Raw genomic sequence first — 18,941 nt, 5'->3', positions numbered from 1 at the left:
TAGGGACGCAAACAAACTGGGCAACACGATAATAATGGGTGATTTCAATTACCCCGATATTGGCTGGGTAAATGTAACATCGGGGCACGCTAGGGAGGTAAAATTCCTTGATGAAATCAAGGACAGCTTTATGGAGCAGCTGGTACAGGAACCAACAAGAGAAGAAAAAATTCTAGATCTAGTGCTTAGTGGAGCGCATGATCTGGTGCGGGAGGTAATGGTGCTGGGGCCGCTTGATAACAGTGATCATAATATGATTGGATTTGATATTAGCTTTGAAGTAAGTATACATAGGAAATCAAATACGTTAGCGTTTAACTTTCAGAATGGAGACTATGATAAAATGAGAAGAACGGTGAAAAAAAAAACTTAGAGGAGCGACTGCGAAGGTCAAAAATTTACATCAGGCGTGGATTCTGTTCAAAAACACCATCCTGGAAGCCCAGGCCAAATATATTCCGCGTATTAAAAAAGGAGGACGGAAGACCAAATGACAGCCGGCATGGTTAAAAAGTGAGGTGACGGAAGCTATTAGAGCTAAAAGAAAATCCTTCAGAAAATGGAAGAAGGAACCAACCGACAATAATAAGAAACAGCATAAGGAATGTCAAGTCAAATGCAAAGCGCTGATAAGGAAGGCTAAGAGGGACTTCGAAAAAAAGATTGCGTTGGAGGCAAAAACACATAGTAAAATTTTTTTCAGGTATATTAAAAGCAGGAAGCCGGCAAAAGAATCGGTTGGACCGCTAGATGACCAAGCAGTAAAAGGGGCAATCAGTGAAGACAAAACCATAGAGGAGAGATTAAATGAATTCTTTGCTTTGGTCTTCACCGAGGAAGATTTGGGTGGGATACCGGTGTCAGAAATGGTATTCAAAGCTGATGAGTCAGAGAAACTTAACGAATTCTCTGTAAACCTGGAGGATGTAATGGGGCAGTTCTACAAACTGAAGAGTAGCAAATCTCCTTGACCGGATGGTATTCATCCCAGAGTACTGATAGAACTGAAAAAATGAGCTTGTGGAGCTATTGTTAGTAATATGTAATTTATCCTTAAAATCGAGCGTGGTACCGGAAGATTGGAGGGTGGCCAATGTAACGCTGATTTTTAAAAAAGGTTCCAGAGGAGATCCGGGAAATTATAGACTGGTGAGTCTGACGTCGGTGCCGGGCAAAATGGTAGAGACTATTATTAAGAACAAAATTACAGAGCATATTCCAAAGCATGGATTAATGAGACAAATCAACATGGATTTAGTGAAGGGAAATCTTGCCTCACCAATCTACTACATTTCTTTGAAGGGGTGAACAATGTGGATAAAGGGGAGCCAGTTGATATTGTGTATCTGGATTTTCAGAAGGCGTTTGACAAAGTACCTCATGAAAGACTCCACAGGAAATTGGAGAGTCATGGGATATTAGGTAGTGTTCTATTGTGGATTAAAAATTGGTTGAAAGATAGAAAACAGAGAGTAGGGTTAAATGGTCAGTATTCTCAATGGAGAAGGGTAGTCAGTGGGGTTTCCCAGGGGCCTGTGCTGGGACCGCTGCTTTTTAACATATTTATAAGTTACCTAGAGATGGGAGTAACTAGTGAGGTAATTTGCTGATGACACAAAGTTATTCAAAGTCGTTAAATCGCGGGAGGATTGTGAAAAATTACAAGAGGACCTTACGAGACTGGTAGACTGGGCGTCTAAATGGCAGATGACGTTTAATGTGAGCAAGTGCAAAGTGATGCATGTGAGAAAGAGGAACCTGAATTATAGCTACATCATGCAAGGTTCCACGTTAGGAGTCACAGACCAAGAAAGGGATCTAGGTGTCGTCATTGATGATATGTTGAAACCTTCTGCTCAGTGTGCTGCTGCGGCTAAGAAAGCAAACAGAATATTAGGTATTATTAGGAAAGGAATGGAAAACGAAAATGAGGATGTTATAGTGTCTTTGTATCGCTCCATGGTGCGACCGCACCTCAAATACTGTGTTCAATTCTGGTTGCCGTATCTCAAAAAAGATATAGTGGAATTAGAAAAGGTGCAGAGAAGGGCGATGAAAATGATAAAGGGGATGGGACAACTTCCCTATGAGGAAAGGCTAAAGCGGTTAGGGCTCTTCAGCTTGGAGAAAAGGCGGCTGAGGGGAGATATGATAGAGGTCTATAAAATAATGAATGGAGTTGAACGGGTAGATGTGAAGTGTCTGTTTACGCTTTCTAAAAATACTAGGACTAGGGGGCATGCGATGAAGCTACAATGTAGTAAATTTTAAACGAATCGGAGAAAATTTTTCTTCACTCAACGTGTAATTAAACTCTGGAATTCGTTGCCAGAGAATGTGGTAAAGGCGGTTAGTTTTAAAAAGGTTTGGACGGCTTCCTAAAGGAAAAGTCCATAGACCGTTATTAAATGGACTTGGGGAAAATCCACTATTTCTGCGATAAGCAGTATAAAATGTTTTGTACTTTTTTGGGGATCTTGCCAGGTATTTGTGACCTGGATTGGCCACTGTTGGAAACAGGATGCTGGTCTCAATGGACCTTTGGTCTTTCCCAGTATGGCAATACTTATGAACTTATGTACTTATATTTGATCAAAAGGGATAGGAACATTCTTCTGTGACATATGTAAGAAAGAGCTGACCATGTCCGGTCTACAATTTCCAGGTGTTGCCTGTTCTCATTAACAATACCATGGCCTGTCCTGGCACCTTCTTACAGTGGCTCTGGTTTTTCTGCGGAGCTAACCTTCAAACTGCTACTTGTGGCTCTCCTGAGGCCTCAAAGCCTTCTGTGCATCCCAAATCCCTTTGGCCTCTTCAGGGTGATCAGTGAAAACTATCAGATGTTAGAGAAGTGAAACTTCAGAAAATGCTTTGTGAAATGACAATGTTTAGTATATTTCAAAAGTCTTGGGGATGATTAAGAAAGAAAATCAGCATAAATAGTCAACAATGATATCTATCTGCAAATAATGGACACTGCGATGGGCACCAGGACAGCACCCCAATATGCCAACCTTTTTATGGCTGAGCTGGAAGAGACATTTCTGAATACACACCAGACCAAACCTCTAAAATACTACCGGTACATCGATGACATTTTTATGATTTGGATGGAGGGGGAAGTGTGGTAGCCGTGTTAGTCCACTCTTAAGGTTATCAATAGAAATCAAACAAAATAAAACATGGAAAAGAAAATAAGATGATACCTTTTTTATTGGACGTAACTTAATACATTTCTTGATTAGCTTTCGAAGGTTGCCCTTCTTCGTCAGATCGGAAATAAGCAAATGTGCTAGCTGACAGTGTTTATAAGTGAAAACATTCAAGCATTACTATGACAGTAAAATAGATACTATTGGAGATTCTACATAGAATGTTGCTACTATTGGACATTCTACATGGAATGTTGCTATTCCACTAGCAACATTCCTGTGCAGGCTTCTGTTTCTGTGAGTCTGACGTCCTGCACGTACGTGCAGGACGTCAGACTCACAGAAGCAGAAGCCTGCGCGGCCACATTGCTGATCTACAAGGGCCGACTTCTACATGGAATGTTGCTAGTGGAATAGCAACATTCCATGTAGAATCTATAGAAATCAAACAAAATAAAACATGGAAAAGAAAATAAGATGATACCTTTTTATTGGACATAACTTAATACATTTCTTGATTAGCTTTCGAAGGTTGCCCTTCTTCCTCAGATCGGAAACAAGCAAATGTGCTAGCTGACAGTGTATATAAGTGAAAACATTCAAGCATTACTATGACAGTAAAATAGATACTATTGGAGATTCTACATGGAATGTTGCTACTATTGGAGATTCTACATGGAATGTTGCTATTCCACTAGCAACATTCCATGTAGAAGGCTGCGCAGGCTTCTGTTTCTGTGAGTCTGACGTCCTGCACGTACGTGCAGGACGTCAGACTCACAGAAGCAGAAGCCTGCGCGGCTACATTGGTGATCTGCAAGGGCCGACTTCTACATGGAATGTTGCTAGTGGAATAGCAACATTCCATGTAGAATCTATAGAAATCAAACAAAATAAAACATGGAAAAGAAAATAAGATGATACCTTTTTTATTGGACATAACTTAATACATTTCTTGATTAGCTTTCGAAGGTTGCCCTTCTTCCTCAGATCGGAAATAAGCAAATGATGGAGGGTGAAGAAACTCTGAAACAATTTTATTCTGCATTCAATACATACCATCCTACAATCAGATTCAAAATTGACTACTCCCCAGAAAAAGTCAATTTTTTGGACACCACAGTCTCAATCAGTGATGGCTGTATACAAACATCTATATACAAGAAACCCACAGACAGATGCAGCTACCTCCACAACTCCAGCTTCCATCCTTCACATACAAAAAGATCCATCATTTACAGCCAAGCCACAAGATACCACCGTATCTGCTCTGACCCAGGGGACAGATACAGACACCTTAAAAGCCTCAACTCCAGCTTCCATCCTTCACATACAAAAAGATCCATCATTTACAGCCAAGCCACAAGATACCACCGTATCTGCTCTGACCCAGGGGACAGAGACAGACACCTTGAAATCCTGACTGCATCCTTCAAACAGAAAGGCTACAACCCCAAAATAATCTCCAAGAATATTGCCTCCTCCCTCAAAACACCCAGGGAGAATCTGCTGCAGTACAAGGAGAAAAAAAGCCACAGACAGAATCCCCCTTATAGTGACAAGCAACCCAGAGCTGGAAAAATTAAGAAAAATCATAAAAGATGTACAGCCTGTACTCCAGGAGGATGAATTACTGAAAGAGATATTCCTATCCCCACAAGTGCTGGCCTTCCGACAGCCACCCAACTTAAAACACAAGCTAATTAGAAGTAAGCTCCCAACACAGACTCAAAAAGAAAAGAATGGCACACATCCTTGCAATATATCCAGCTGCAAACTATGCCAAAACATTTTGCAGGACCCCACGGTCATTCACAAAAGGAAAAATATTCAACATTAAGGAATTTTTCACGTGCTCATCTTCCAATGTGGTATATATCATTCAGTGGCTGCTACATTGGAGAAAAGTCAGATGCTAAAGAAGAGATTTAATTTACATAGACACCATATGAAAAATGCCAGTACCAATAAAGATGTCACGCCTGTGGGGCAGCACTTTACAAAACCAGAACATTGTACCAGTGATTTCAAGGTAAGAATCCTGAAAGGGAACTTTAAAACAATACAGGAACGTAAGACCTTTGAAGTCAGAATAATTAAATATTTTGACACCCACCAGACAGGACTTAACAAAGATCTGGGTTTTCTAGCCCATTATAAACCATAACATTTTACTGCTTTCTCACCCTCCTATCTCCATGCATTTCTCCCTGTCCCTCATCCACCCGACTCTTCCTGTCTCTCACCTATCCACCCCCATCCAGTTAGACTGTCACTGAAATGCTTTGATGTTTCACTTATATATACTGTCATCTACCAACATTTGTTTATTTCCGATCTGACGAAGAAGGGCAACCTTCGAAAGCTAATCAAGAAATGTATTAAGTTATGTCCAATAAAAAAGGTATCGTCTTATTTTCTTTTCCATGTTTTATTTTGTTTTATTTCTATTGATAGACCATTATTAAATTGGACTTGGGGAAAATCCACTATTTATGGGATAAGCAGCAAAGAATGTTTTGTACTTTTTTGTTATGGTCCTGTTGTGATTTGAACAGTGAGCTCTTGTGCCCCGACTGAGCACGCTGGGTAGTCGCGCCGCGCTCGGTCAGGCAGCCGGACAACCCCTAGCTTCACCTGCGAAGTGACCACCGTTCCCCAGGGGTTGAGCCCCCAGGTGCAGGTGGCCACCAGGACTTCGGGAACCGGACGGGGTTGGGCCGCCCCGACCAGGTGAGAAGCAAGGCGGGCGAACACTCCAAGGGTGAGCCAGTACAGTCCAGAGATCAGGGCAGGCAGCAAAGCAACGAGTATCAGGGTCAGTCCAAAGGTCAGGGCAGGCAGCAAAGCAACGAGTATCAGGGTCAGTCCAAAGGTCAGGGCAGGCAGCAAAACAACAAGTATCAGGTCCAGTCCAAGGGTCAGGTAATGGTAGACAAGTAAGCAAAGGAGCACACGAGATGAGCACCAAACCTCTATAAGCATAGAAGCCGAAGGAGGGCTCACAATCTAAGTTTGTACCTGAGGCAATGGAGGGTTAAGTGACTTGTCCAAGATCACAAGGAGCAGCAGTGGGGTTTGAAATGGCAACCTCTGGATTAGAAGACCGATGCTCTAACCCCTAGGCCACTCCTCCACTGATTAGGGCACATTATGTCAATTATGGTGCTTATTTTAGAAGCATTATTTGGGATTTAGGGGTCCTTTTATTAAGGTTCGCTGAAAAACAACCTGCAGTAGTGTAGGTGTAGGTTTTGGGCAAGCACAGGTCCATTTTTCAGCGCGCCTGTAAAAAAGGCCTTTTTTTATTATTTGCCGAAAATGGATGTGCAGCAACTTCAAAATTGGCACGTGTCCATTTTGGGTCTGACTCTGAGACCTTACAGCCAGCTATTGACCTAGCGGTAAAGTCTCATGCGGTAACCAGGTGGTAATGACCTACCTACACACATCAAATGCCACTTGGCGCGTGTCCGATAACGCACGTCTGAAAATAAAAATTATTTCGGACACGCGCCAAAAATGAAATCACTGCAAGAGCCACGCAGTAGCCGGGCAGTAATTCCATGTTGGCGTGCATTGGGCACGTGTACACACTTACGCAGCTTAGTAAAAGGGCCCCTTAGACATGCAGACACCCATTTAAAAGTTTATATTGCATAGATATCTAAATTCCAATTTCATAAAGCCACAATACATACAACTGTAAAACGTGCATATGGCAAAGGAGTATGGTCCGGGCATGTTTTGGGTTTGACTTGGGGAGGCCAAAAAAATTAAAGCTGTAGCCCCCTTTTCAGAAGAGGAATGCCCCCTTATTCTCCCAGTGGCTGATCTCCACCTTCCCCCCCCTTCCCCCACCCCCAAAATGAAACTGGCGAGGAATACCGGGCTGTGTGACAGCTTTGGGAAATATAAATGTTTATATTTCTGAACTGGCTAACAAACGTTTATGATGCTATTTCAGAACGTAAATATGTATCTGCCAGCACATAACGTTGACATGCCTGTGTGGACACACTGAGACTTCAGATGTTTGTGTTTCGAAAATGGAACTATTTCTCCATGTATTGTAAAACAGGTTTTGCATCATTCAATCCTCTTCGAAAATACTAGCGTAACATAAGTAACTGTGACACCAAGACCCTGCCCCGGTGTCTCACACCTAAATATAAGAAATAATCACACAGGCAGGAGAGAGGGGATATGATAGAGACATTTATTTTATTTTTGTTACATTTGTACCCTGCACTTTCCCACTCATGGCAGGCTCAATGTGGCTTACATGGGGCAATGGAGGGTTAAGTGACTTGCCCAGAGTCACAAGGAGCTGCCTGTGCCTGAAGTGGGAATCAAACTCAGTTCCTCAGGACAAAAGTCCACCACCTTAACCGCTAGGCCACTCCTCCACTGTTGCTACTATTTGAGATTCTCCATGTAGAAGTCGGCCCTTGCAGATCAGCAATGTGGCCGCGCAGGCTTCTGCTTCTGTGAGTCTGACGTCCTGCGCAGCCTTCTACATGGAATGTTGCTAGTGGAATAGCAACATTCCATGTAGAATCTCCAATAGGATCTATTTTATTTCTGTGACATTTGTACCCCGCGCTTTCCCACTCATGGCAGGCTCAATGCGGCTTACATGAGGCAATGGAGGGTTAAGTGACTTGCCCAGAGTCACAAGGAGCTGCCTGTGCCTGAAGTGGGAATCAAACTCAGTTCCTCAGGACAAAAGTCCACCACCTTAACCGCTAGGCCACTCCTCCACTGTTGCTACTATTTGAGATTCTCCATGTAGAAGTCGGCCCTTGCAGATCAGCAATGTGGCCGCGCAGGCTTCTGCTTCTGTGAGTCTGACGTCCTGCGCAGCCTTCTACATGGAATGTTGCTAGTGGAATAGCAACATTCCATGTAGAATCTCCAATAGTAGCAACATTCCATGTAGAATCTCCAATAGTATCTATTTTATTTTTGTTACATTTGTACCCACTCATGGCAGGCTCAATGTGGCTTATATGGAGCAATGGAGGGTTAAGTGACTTGCCCAGAGTCACAAGGAGCTGCCTGTGCCTGAAGTGGGAATCAAACTCAGTTCCTCAGGACCAAAGTCCACCACCCTAACCACTAGGCCACTCCTCAGTGGCATTAATGAACGGGAGGTGAGCCTCTTTCAAACAAAGGAAATGAGAGGGCATAGGATGAAGTTAAGAGGAAATAGGTTTAGGACAAACCTGAGAAAATACTATTTCACGGAAGGGGTAGTGGATGTGTGGAATGGCCTCCCGATGGAGGTTGTGGAAATAAAGACCTATGTCAGATTTACGAACACGTGGGACAGACACGTGGGATCCCTTAGGGAAAGGAGGAAGTAGTGGTTGCTGAGGATGGGGCGAATGGATCGGCCATTTGGCTCTTATCTGTCGTCATGATTCTATGTTTCTACGCTTGGAATAAAAGTGGCAATAACTTGGCAGCAGCTTTATTGTAAACAAACAGCCCTCAGTCAGGACCGGAACTGAACAGGGGAGGGGAGAGGGATAAAATGGCATGAGGTGGGGGGGGGGGGAGGCAAGGTCCCGACACCCCTTGAAAGCTACATGGGTGGGGGTGATGGGCCAGATACAGACCCAAAGCAGATGGTTGGTCAGTCTGAACTGTACAGGAAGCCCCAACAGTGGACGCGCTTTCCCAAATCAGCCCACGCGGCCAGGAGCCACGGCTATGGTCACCCACTGCCAAAATAACTCACCCCATCGGGCTTGAAGAGGAAGACCAGGGGCGCACTCCACACACACAGGATTTCAGGTAAGCCACTCTCGGCAAATTAACCTGCCACGCTCCAGTGCCACAAGCACCAGTGATGAGGAGAGATGTACTTCCTTCCCAAACGCCAGCTGAAGATGGCATCCAGGAACTTGCTGGGGGGGGGGGGCAGGGGTAAAACCCCCTTTCTGTGCACCCACCCACTCCTGCAGGGCGCCTGGCTGTGGCAGGAAAATTCTCTCCACTCCTGCCATACGCCCTGCAAACTCTTCCCCTGGGCATAGGCTTATCGAGTACACAGTAATGTTGGCTATGTGCACCCGGGGGAACTCTACCTTGTTACAAATCTGAGACATCCTGACCTGGATAGCTCAACTGTGATTTGCGTGTCCTTTCCAAAATCCACTTTCACCTGTGTTATGGATACTTTTAATATGGCTTTTACTAACAGGCCAAAGTCTAAGTACAAATAGGTACTGATCTGAATAATTATGCATCAGCTCATTAACTATGAATACACTAAAATGCAGAACTTGTGAACACATATCATTTCCATGAGAAACTTAACTATACTTTGGGAAGGTATAGTTAATTTTTTGCGTTGCCAATGTTAATGTGCTAACTTTAATACAAGAATTTTCTTGAAGGGATTGGTTTTAGAGATGGGAGGTTATAAGTTCAAGACCTCCTATCTTTTTGTGAGGAGAGGTTATTAATTTAAAAAAAAATCTCATATTACCATTTGTATAAGGAACAAAGGAATGACATGACGGAAAGAAGCATTGTCTTTAGAATCTGTTGGTTTGACGATACGACTATGTTTACGCCTGTTTTTCCTTACTTTTGTTTCTATTCCATAAAGCAAACCTACACAAATATAATAATTTTCTCCAAACTGATTAACATATTATTAACATGGGTCATTAATGTGAGACAATAGATGTGTATTAATAGCCCATATTATCACACCTCGGTACATTCTGAGGGGTTGTGTGTCCCCTTGTGGGAGCCAGATATGGTTAACATAGGCAGGCTGCACACTCTCTCGCCCTTCCCTCGCTTTTTTCCCCGTCAAGCACTCACAAACCAGGCATGAGACAAAATCTTTGGGAATAAATGGCCACAGCTTTATTGACAATGCATTACTGCCCCTAGGAAGCACCCGAGCCTCGGGTTGGACATTGCCGATCCTTCAGCCCTCCGCCTTGCTTAACCAGCTGGAGGGCCAGCATCCCCGTCCACGCAGCCAGCCCTGACTCCGCCCCCAGCGTGGCCGCGCATCTGCCTGCTTGGGACTGCACCCCAGACCAGAGTCCCACCTGCCATGTATAACCAGCGAGGTGATTGGTCTGCCAGCAGTGAGTGTTGCAGTCCCTTGCCTGAAGCGGGCAATCTTCCTTTCGCCTGTTGTTCCAGCACATCCCAGATTTCCCAGGCTCGGGTGCCTCCGCTGCTGTGACATTATGCAGATTCTTTTAGTGTCCCGCACTGCTCACCGCCGACCGAGAGACTCGCCTTGTCTCGTCGGTGGCCTTTAAGCGGTGCGAGAGGGCATCCCCCGAAGCACACCCCCTTCCGGTCCCCCAGCCAATGACGCGCAGGGTTCCCCCTTACGTCGCTCGGGGGGAAACCGGAAGGGAAGGGAGGCTCGGTTTGGGGAGCTACCACGTGGCAGCCGCCATGTTATTGGCGGCTGCTCGGCATTCTCCTCGCTGGCCTTCTTTAACCATCAATCTGGACCTTAAAATACACAAGAGCCCTGGAAAACACTACAACAGGTTTCCAAATCTTTTTCTTAGTTCTTTAATAACAGAGGTGTTCAATTACTATTTTATGCCCCCCCAAAAATGAAATAAATACATTTTGACCTCCTAAGACATGGTGACACTGCCAAGTTTGAATCCATGGGAAAAGCTCTCAGCTCTGAAGAGTTGGGTGAAATCTGGGCCCTTCTGGACAGGACCTAAGACTGACCCAGAGATGAAGGGAAAAAGTAAATGAACAGAAATACAACAAACGGACAGAGCAGACCTTAAGACCCTTTCAAAAGTGCTCCCGTGATGAGCTTTGATCTCTCCATCTGAGGCAAATGATCCTCACTGCAGAGAGAGCAGAGCTTAAACCTTCTTCCCCCTCAGTAAATTGATGCAGTCGCCCTGTTAGTCCACTTTTAAAGACAATAAATAGAAATAAAACAAAACGGAGAAAAGAAAATACGATCATACCTTTTTTTTATTGGATTAACTTAATTTAGTCCAATAGAAAAGGTATCATCGTATTTTCTTTCCTCCGTTTTGTTTTATTTCTATTTTGTTTCCTCTTCAGTAAATGAGGTCAAGACAGTGTCTCATATTTTACTACTGCCCTGCGTCTACGTCAAAACAGGAGGAGTTGGGCTTTTACCTAGAACTCCAGGTGACCCTGGGGCGCACATGAGGCAGAGCAGACCAAAGATTGGCTCTAGGTGTCAACAGTGAAAGGAATTAACCCACATCTGGAAAGCTGCCAGGAAGAACACCTGTTTATGTGACACAGAAACCAAAAGGTGAGAGGGAGGAGGATTCTGGGTGGATTATTCACTCCTCCCCTCATCTTATACCTCGTCATCTGCACAGTTCTCAAGTATGATCCACACCCTGAAAGAATATGACAGCTTCCCAGGTCCAGTCTTCAGCTGTCAATGGCTTTCCTATTTCAGGGCCACCGAGAGGGGGGGGGGGGGGGGAACAAAATTCCCTGGACCTGGCCTCCAAGGGGGGCCGGGCGCCAGAGTCTCTCTCTCTCTCTCCTGCTCCTGACAGGCCCCAAGTGATCGCGTCCAGACAGGAGCAGGAGAGATAAAATTCTGGCGCCGGGCCCCCCTCCGGTGCTGCTCTTCGCTCGTCTCTACCTCTGTGCCGAGCGGCTGCTTTTCCCCCTCAGGCGCATGCTGGGTATTGAAACTCAGAATGTTCGACAAGAGAAAAAAGCAGCCGCAGGGGCCTGGAGTGATGAGCAACGCTGGATTCTTCCGCTGGCGGGGCCTCGGGATCCCCGCCAGCCCCACGGTACCTCAGTTGCGGCAGCGGTGATCCTGGGGGGAGGGGCGGGAGTGGCAACAATCCAGGGGGGGGGGGCAGTGGTGACTGAGGGGACAGCTGTGGCAGCAGCCCTGCCCCGGGCCTGGCAGTCTCTCAGCGGCCCTGTCCTATTTATTTTTTTATTTATTTAACATCTCCAATTTAAGGCAGATCACAACAAAATAGACATAATAATAAACACAGCAAAACAATATAAAAACATAATATTAATCCATTAACAGCAATGATGCTAAGCAAGAATGCTCTCAAGGAAAACAGGAGTCACTGTGCAGGACTAGCCTACGTCCATGCCAACTAAGATTATCCTCTCGTCCTGCTTTACCCCAGTCCTGAATGCTTTGACCAGCAACAGGGCCACGGAGAGGGGGGGCAGGGGAGACAAAATTCCCCGGGCCTCAGCCTCCAAGGGGGGCTCAGCGCAGCAGTCCCCTCCGTCCACCCCCCTCCGTCCACCACCGGGCCGGGCCCCCCTGAATTCAAATCATAGCGCCTCACCTCGACCTCGCTCCGTGTGAAAGAAGCGCAACAGATCATCTCCCTTTGAGCCTTCTCTCCCTATGTCCCACCCTCGTGCAAGTTACGTCAGACAAGGGCAGGACACAGGGAGGGAAGGCCCGAAGGGAGGCAATCTGCAGACTGCCGCTGCTGCGCTTCTCTCACACAGAGCGAGGTCAAGGTGAGGAAGTATGATTTGAATTCAGGGGGGCCCGGCCCGGTGGTGGACGGAGGGGGCGGTGATGACAACGACCTTGGGGGGGGGGCAGCAGGGCCCAGGGGGCCTTGCCCCGGGCCTGGCCCAGTCTCTCGGCGGCCCTGACCAGCAATTGCAGACCGAGGGCCAATCTAATTATACCGACTGCAAACTTCCAGCAAGTTTAAAACAGCAGACCTTCAACAGCAAAACCGTTCAAGTACTAAAACCCACCAGGACCAAAAAAGACACTAAGTCTAAAAAGGAACCACAAAACAAACCGCTTCATAGTTCAGTTTTGAGCAAAGCAGGTCAGTACTAGCTAAATTCTCCAAAAATAGCCCATGCACTGGAAGTCAGGTAAGTGGCTTATTTTAACCAATACAATTTCCATCTGTTCTTCCCTCCATCCATCCCCAAGCCAAATGGGCTAATTTATCATTGACAGTCGCCAAACTTCCTTGAATGCTAGTGTGAAAGTCAAGTAAGGTCACAATAGAAAAACAGTTTTTGGAAAGGAGCCGGGAGACAGGGATAGATGGCTTTTATCACAACATCTTTGCACCCTTAAATACCCATGGAAAACAAAAGACACATGTTGCAGAACAAAAGGCCTGGCTTAGACAGTTAGGCACCTTTACCGCTACAACAGCAAACACCCAAAAATATTACCATCTTTTGGACTGTTGGGGTTTTTTTCAGTGACACTGCAAAACACAACTTTTTTGCTCTTCTCTATGCATTTTCTCAGGCAAGTTTGAAAGAAAAGCCCCCTAGTGCATGCATCTCGCTTTGGGTAGGTAGTTTTACCCATCAGAACAAGGAATTACAAAAACTATTAATGGCATGTGCAACCTGAGCTGTATTTCCTTCAGTGCATGACCTGGGAAAGGCGGGCTCTCCCCATGATTGCAATGTTAAGAGAGTGTGGGTGACGCAGGAGCAGCAGAGAAGAAACACACCCATGGGTCCTTCGTTTTGCAGTTTATCACTGCGTGATTGTCATTCACAGAGCGGAATCTTTTTTTAGGGGGGGGGGGGGGGGTGGAGGAAGAGGTCAGTTGACCCGGGCTTTGAAGTCTCACCCAGAGATGGACTGATGCTGAAAAGCACATGGTCTGAGATGTAAAGGCAGAACATACGTGATTTCAATACACACAGGCTTCTGCCCCTGGATGAAATCCAAAATCTGCCACGAGAAGTGAAAAAAAAACCCAAAAAAACAAGAACTCAGATTTCAAATGATCAGGCATTAAAGCTTTAAATCAAAAGAGCCAGAGCTGCCTCAGTCCTTAAGGAAATCAGAGCTATTTCTCCATGCCACTGACTGACTACTATCTGAGGTGGGTCAGGGCATGAAGGGACCCTTTTTACACTGCATTTCTCCCTTACCAAATGGAGAGAGTGAAGGGAGCAGGAACCCAACATCAGGGGGATCCCCCAGCACCCTGCCAAAGTACCCACTAGTGGGCAGGGCACTGGGGGAGGGGCAGGCAGGTGGGAGAACCTCAAAAATGAGAATTGGTAGGTTGAGGTGGGGTTGTAAAGGTCTCAGGTAAAGACTGGAATGGGTCTGGATTGACTTAAAGTCAGGGCAGGAGTCAAGTCCCCCCCCCCCTCCCGAACAGACATTTCCTGAAAGATCACGCCATATAAGTGCTACCTGCTGGAGATTTATAAAACCCGTCTCTCATTATAAAAGTCGGGTCTTATTTCTGCCCAGTTTGTTGGATAAATATAGTGTTTGTGGGCACTGATTACTTTAAGTACGCATGGAATACAAAATTACTATACATTTATTATTATTATTAGCATTTTTGTTTTGCTAAACTCACTTTACTTGACATTCCGCCGATAACACGCACGAGCGAGCAACTGCAAACGAAATCGAACACAGCCTGCACATCCCTTTCCACTTTCCCTCCACAGTGACTGCAAGAGGCGCAGCAACAACAGAATCAAGCCCGAGAAATGAAAACCTACTCAGACAGCAGAAGACAGAGCGAGATGGGTCCCAAGCACGAAGGCGAGGTTGGCAGCCGGTCCCGGTTGGTCCGGGGACTCACTCACCGTGTGTGCGGGCTGCGGCCCCCCCAGACCCAGGCAGGAAAGGGGAAGGCGCCTCCTCCCTCATGATCCAGAGAGAAGTACCACTGTGTGCCCAGAAACCCCCCCAGGAGAGGAAAGGTGGCAGCGTGTCAGATCCAAAATCCAGATTGTGACTACAGATGTGGAGGGGGAGGAGGAAGAAACTTCCCCTGGGAGGGGCAGGGGGGAGGAGGGACGGGCTGGGTCTGGGGCAGGGAGGAGGCAGCGGTGCCGGTGTTTGAAGAAGCCTGACAATACGGATCAGCAGCACCAAAACCTGGGAAGTGGCTCCCTGGACCCTGACCTTTTAATGATACTGTTGCTATTATTGATGTGTAAATGATTTCTTTCTGGGGTGTTTTTTTTTTTTTTTTTTTACTTTAACCACTGACTGTTCCTAATTGTCATATTACATTTCTCTGGTGGCACCTTATGCCTGGAATAAACTTCCTGAGCCTGTATGTCTAGCTGCCTCCATCTATGCTGAAAACCCACCTTTTCACTGCTGCTTTTGGCTCCTAGCCACTACTCAACTGCCCTCCCCTTGTTCCTTCTCACCCAGGACTTCCCTCTCCCTTAATTGTCTTGTCTGTCTGTGTTATTTTAGATTGTAAGCTCTATTGAGCAGGGACTGTCTCTCTGTGTCTGGTGTTCAGCGCTGGGTGCGTCTGGTAGCGCTATACGAATGTGATAATAGCAAAAGCTTGGAGCCTCTGGGGCAAAACTCAGCACTCCTGGTAGCAGAATAAAGAGGAAGGGGCCCTGATGCCTTCTGCCAGAGCAGGGGCGTAGCCAGACACCCAATTTTGGATGGGCCTGGGCCCAAAATGGGTGGGCAGAAGAACTCCGCCCTGTCCCAATTGTGATTTGGTCTCTCCCTCTCTCACCTGCATGCCAGATGATATTTAAAAGCATCCCCCTCCCCTACCTTGTAAATAGCAGATCTTCGCCTGCAGCGAGCAGCGACTGATACATACCATTCGCACCGGCCCCACAGTCTTCCCTTTGATGCAACTTCCTGTTTCCGCATAGGCGGGGATATATCAGAGGGAAGGCTTTGGGACCGGTACAAATAGTATGTATCAGTCGCTGCTTGCTGCAGGCGAAGATCTGCTATTTACAAGATACTGTATGCTGTCGTGGACAGGATGCTGGGCTCGATGGACCCTTGGTCTTTTCCCAGTGTGGCATTACTTATGTACTTATGTCCTCTACTTGGCTCACTTTTATTACATAGAGCAGTGATTTAACCTATTGTGATGTCATAGTGGCTCATTCCACCAATAAGAGCCAACCTCATTAGTGATGTCACAATGGCTTGATTGTATAGAATGTTTGTACGTTTGGGAAGCTCGCCAGGTGCCCTTGGCCTGGATTGGCCGCTGTCGTGGACAGGATGCTGGGCTCGATGGACCCTTGGTCTTTTCCCAGTGTGGCATTACTTATGTACTTATGTCCTCTACTTGGCTCACTTTTATTACATAGAGCAGTGATTTAACCTATTGTGATGTCATAGTGGCTCATTCCACCAATAAGAGCCAACCTCATTAGTGATGTCACAATGGCTTGATTGTATAGAATGTTTGTACGTTTGGGAAGCTCGCCAGGTGCCCTTGGCCTGGATTGGCCGCTGTCGTGGACAGGATGCTGGGCTCAATGGACCCTTGGTCTTTTCCCAGTATGGCATTACTTATGTACTTATGTCCTCTACTTGGCTCACTTTTATTACATAGAGCAGTGATTTAACCTATTGTGATGTCATAGTGGCTCATTCCACCAATAAGAGCCAACCTCATTAGTGATGTCACAATGGCTTGATTGTATAGAATGTTTGTACGTTTGGGAAGCTCGCCAGGTGCCCTTGGCCTGGATTGGCCGCTGTCGTGGACAGGATGCTGGGCTCGATGGACCCTTGGTCTTTTCCCAGTGTGGCATTACTTTTGTACTTATGAGGGACAGTTGTTGGGAGTTTTTGGCTGGTGGGGCTTGAGAATCCCTGCCAGCTACATCATAGGTGTGCTGCTACTGGGTGGGCCTGAGCCCAAAGTGGGTGGGCCTGGGCCCATCCAAGCCCACCCTTGGCTACGCCACTGTGCCAGAGTAGAACAGTTAATAGGGTCTCCTGAGCCTGAAACACCAGCACATTCTCTCTCTCTCTCTCTCTCTCGGGTCTCCAGAAAGGTTAGCCCACTCCCAGAGCTGCCAGGTTACCTAGTACCAGGAGGGAGAGTTTGGGGCCAGTCCGGGTTTTAAACTTACATCCCAAAGCAGTGTGGGATGTAGCACCTGAGCTATCCCAAAGAAAGATCTGGGGAAATGAGCCTTAAGTTAAGGGGGACATTGCTTTGGAGCTGGGCAGTTCCTGTTTTAATTTTTCTTCTTTATTACAGCTTAGCAATAACAATAATAATTGTGCAAAGTCCAGACCTGGTCCAATCATGGAAACCTCTTCAATGTTGCATTTGGCACCATAGGAGCCAACTTTTCAAAATTATTGGGGGTGCTAAGCCCAGTGCTTTCCTTGGACACAAGCAAGGAATTTTCTCAATATTGGGGGTGCTCAAGCACCCACAGAGTCGGCTCCTATGTCTGGCACCTAACCATTATACCTCTATTCAAGAAATCTAGACTGCCCCAACTTGACATTTCGTCCTTTAGATTGTAAGCTCTTTTGAGCAGGGTCTGTCCTTCCTTGTTAAACTGTACAGCGCTGCGTAACCCTAGTAGCGCTCTAGAAATGTTAACTAGTAGTAGTAGCAACTTCCCAAGCTCCCATGATTATTAGGAAAAATCCTGTTCAAGTCATTATTTTTATTTTAGTTACATTTGTACCCCGCACTTTCCCACTCATGGCAGGCTCAATGCGGCTTACATGGGGCAATGGAGGGTAAAGTGACTTGCCTAGAGTCACACCAATGTGGCCGCACAGGCTTCTGCTTCTGTGAGTCTGATGTCCTGCACGTACGTGCAGGATGTCAGACTCACAGAAACAGAAGCCTGCGCAGCTTTCTACATGGAATGTTGCTAGTGGAATAGCAACATTCCATGTAGAATCTCCAATAGTAGCAACATTCCATGTAGAATCTCCAATAGTATCTATTTTATTTTTGTTACATTTGTACCTGTGCTTTCCCACTCATGGCAGGCTCAATGCGGCTTACATGGGGCAATGGAGGGTTAAGTGACTTGCCCAGAGTCACAAGGAGCTGCCTGTGCCTGAAGTGGGAATGGAACTCAGTTCCTCAGTTCCCCAGGACCAAAGTCCACCACCCTAACCACTAGGCCACTCCTCCCACTCCTCCACTGTTGCTACTATTTGAGATTCTACATGGAATATTCCACTAGCAACAGTCCATGTAGAAGTCGGCCCTTGCAGATCACCAATGTGGCTGCGCAGGCTTCTGCTTCTGTGAGTCTGATGTCCTGCACATACGTGCAGGACGTCAGACTCACAGAAACAGAAGCCTGCGCAGCCTTCTATATGGAATGTTGCTAGTGGAATAGCAACATTCCATGTAGAATCTCCAATAGTAGTAACATTCCATGTAAAATCTCCAATAGTAGCAACATTCCATGTAGAATCTCCAATAGTATCTATTTTATTTTTGTTACATTTGTACCCTGCGCTTTCCCACTCATGGCAGGCTCAATGCGGCTTACATGGGGCAATAGTAACATAGTAGTAACATAGTAACATAGTAGATGACGGCAGAAAAAGACCTGCATGGTCCATCCAGTCTGCCCAACAAGACAACTCATATGTGCTACTTTTGTGTATACCCTACTTTGATTTGTATCTGTGCTCTTCAGGGCACAGACCGTATAAGTCTGCCCAGCGCTATCCCTGCCTCCCAACCTCCAGTCCCGCCTCCCACCACTGGCTCTGGCACAGACCGTATAAGTCTGCCCCGCGCTATCCCCGCCTCCCAACCTCCAGCCCCGCCTCCCACTACCGGCTCTGCTATCCAATCTCGGTTAAGCTCCTGAGGATCCTTTCCTTCTGAACAGGATTCCTTTATGTTTATCCCACGCATGTTTGAATTCCGTTACCGTTTTCCTCTCCACCACCTCCCGCGGGAGGGCATTCCAAGCATCCACCATTCTCTCCGTGAAGAAATACTTCCTGACATTTTTCTTGAGTCTGCCCCCCTTCAATCTCATTTCATG

At 46.3% G+C, this 18,941-nt stretch overlaps 1 protein-coding gene across 1 annotated transcript in view; it reads right to left on the bottom strand.

The window, feature by feature from the left end:
- ARHGEF9 (Cdc42 guanine nucleotide exchange factor 9) overlaps positions 1-14,884 on the bottom strand; it is a 429,305-nt gene extending 414,421 nt beyond the window's left edge. The window contains exon 1 of the mRNA XM_030210261.1: positions 14,757-14,884. The gene's annotated coding sequence lies outside the window, so the exon portion shown is untranslated. The remainder of the gene's footprint in view (positions 1-14,756) is intronic.
- Between the last annotated feature and the right edge of the window lie 4,057 nt (positions 14,885-18,941).

This window comes from Microcaecilia unicolor, chromosome 7 (assembly GCF_901765095.1).
Source record: "Microcaecilia unicolor chromosome 7, aMicUni1.1, whole genome shotgun sequence".
Classification (NCBI taxonomy): domain Eukaryota; kingdom Metazoa; phylum Chordata; class Amphibia; order Gymnophiona; family Siphonopidae; genus Microcaecilia; species Microcaecilia unicolor.
Note: the sequence above shows the minus strand (reverse complement) of the source record. Positions and strands in the feature narration are given on the sequence as shown.